At 56.0% G+C, this 2,500-nt stretch overlaps 1 non-coding gene across 1 annotated transcript in view; it reads right to left on the reverse strand.

The window, feature by feature from the left end:
• Positions 1–56, reverse strand: part of LOC124764161 — a 1,909-nt gene extending 1,853 nt beyond the window's left edge. Inside the window, exon 1 of the ribosomal RNA XR_007012727.1 lies at positions 1–56. This exon is cut by the window's left edge and continues 1,853 nt beyond it. This is a non-coding gene — a ribosomal RNA (small subunit ribosomal RNA).
• Positions 57–2,500: the final 2,444 nt, after the last annotated feature.

The following is a 2,500-nucleotide window of genomic DNA, read 5'->3' on the forward strand; positions in this document are numbered from 1 at the left end:
ATGCATGGCTTAATCTTTGAGACAAGCATATGACTACTGGCAGGATCAACCAGGGAGCTGCGTCAACTAGAGCTGAGCAGCCGGCCGCCCGGGAGTGTGTCCCGGGGGCCCGCGCGAACACGCAAGCGTCCGCTCAATCATTCTGCAAACAGGAGGAGGCTGAGCTCCCCTGCACAATACACCTCGAAACCCTCTCAGGTCCCGGCGGCGCGCAGCGCCGTCCCAAGTACTTGGTCGGGTTCGAGAGAGGCGCAATCGCCCGGAGTTAGGCGAGTAGACGCTTTCGGTGCGACCACCCGTGCTCCCAACTGAGCTTGCCGCTGCCGACAGAGGCCCGGGAGCGTGCTGTCGTGGCATTGCCGGCGGGAGACAACACGCGCCACCTACGGTGACCGGCAGCTCCAACGCCAGCGCCACAGAAGGACAAAAGCCCCACTTGGGTGCCGAAGCGAACTCTCCCAGCACAGCGCACGCGCCAACACATCCGCACAGCTGCGATACAAACCACCAGCGAGAACCGCTGGGGCGACCGAGCAGCAGACGGCGTCGCGGCGCCGAGCGCCGGGCGGCGGCGCATCCTCAACGCACACAGTCCTCAATCGGACCAGCACACTGAAGATGTCCACCGCGCTTCGCACCGGGCCCGCGAGGACCTACTTTGGCCGCACGGCGCCGCGCGCAGGGTGCGCCGGCGCGCAGCTGCGACGCCTGCCGCGTCCGTCGGCCGGCGCGCCTGCCACTGGCCGCCCCCACCAGCCGGCTGTAGCGCGTGCGCCCACGCACCGCGCGGCCAGCACGCCGGGAGGCGCCCCCTCACCGGCCGGGGACGGTCCCACCCAGCCACCGCCGCGTATCGCTTCACACCCAGATGCCGTTCAGTTTCGTCGGCATGGTGGGTATCGCTGGAACAACCGGTTAGTACCTCAACCTATCGTCGCCATCACCGATTCACCCCTAGCGAGAACAACCGCACCACAACAGGTTACCATTTGTTCATTTGCGTAACTTCACCAGAAAACGCAGGCGTCCATCGCCATTTGCAACTTCAACGATTATTGCATGCCTGTGTCAGGTGTCACGCCACACTACGTCTGCCCACATACACGCAACAAAATGTGCACGCCTAGACAATACGTGGAAGGTGGCCCCCGTACGTATGCGATGTCCATTGCTCGAACGACTGTCAACCGGCCTCTGTAGCATGTCGCAGATATGGAACGCGGTGCACCATGCCATCACGGTGTGTGAGGAGAGACGACTAGGTCCGAATACATCAACAGACAGCTCATGCTGATCGCCATCCACGGCGTCCGTTCCTCCCACACGTCTCTATGGCGTACCACACTGCAATCCAGCTCTCATAGGGAGACGACACGTAGCTGCGTGCACAATATTTGCACTGTATGGTCCGCCGTTTTTGGGCGCAGTCGTTGTGCGGTCACACATGTGCCACGATGTATCATTCAGTACATAAGGACGAATGTGCAGTACAGATTGTGGTTCACGCGTACGACATCAGCGGACAGTTGACACAGGCCGCACCACAACGTAGCCTGAGTACGTCGCATGCGAAGGGCATTGAACATGCAAACTTCTCACCAACCAGCTTGCGAAGGCAGGGGGCAAGGTGGGGACGTGGGGAGGGGCGGCATGTACGTCCTGCTGCCATCCACATTACAGTGTACAGCAGGAGCATGTGGAAAGTGAGCAAGACTTGCAAGGTGTTTAACATGAAGCGATACACAGGGGTGCGGGCAGTGCGAGTAGCGAACTATATTGCGAGGGTTGCGGGTGGGCAACACTACAGTAATTGAACGAGTCGTATAACAATTACAGAGCAGGTTTAGGCGACAACGTGGGTTACGTTAAGGCGACAACATGGGTTAGGTTAAGGCACAACATGGGTTAGGTTAAGGCACAACATGGGTTAGGTTAAGGCACAACATGGGTTAGGTTAAGGCACAACATGGGTTAGGTTAAGGCACAACATGGGTTAGGTTAAGGCACAACATGGGTTAGGTTAAGGCACAACATGGGTTAGGTTAAGGCACAACATGGGTTAGGTTGAGGCACAACATGGGTTAGGTTAAGGCACAACATGGGTTAGGTTGAGGCACAACATGGGTTAGGTTGAGGCACAACATGGGTTAGGTTGAGGCACAACATGGGTTAGGTTAAGGTACAACATGGGTTAGGTTAAGGTACAACATGGGTTAGGTTAAGGTACAACATGGGTTAGGTTAAGGTACAACATGGGTTAGGTTAAGGTACAACATGGGTTAGGTTAAGGTACAACATAGGTTAGGTTAAGGTACAACATAGGTTAGGTTAAGGTACAACATAGGTTAGGTTAAGGTACAACATAGGTTAGGTTAAGGTACAACATAGGTTAGGTTAAGGTACAACATAGGTTAGGTTAAGGTACAACATAGGTTAGGTTAAGGTACAACATAGGTTAGGTTAGGTTAGGTTAGGTTACACGTTGTTGTACGGAAAGGTG

The sequence above is a fragment of the Schistocerca piceifrons genome, unplaced genomic scaffold, assembly GCF_021461385.2.
Source record: "Schistocerca piceifrons isolate TAMUIC-IGC-003096 unplaced genomic scaffold, iqSchPice1.1 HiC_scaffold_629, whole genome shotgun sequence".
Lineage (NCBI taxonomy): Eukaryota > Metazoa > Arthropoda > Insecta > Orthoptera > Acrididae > Schistocerca > Schistocerca piceifrons.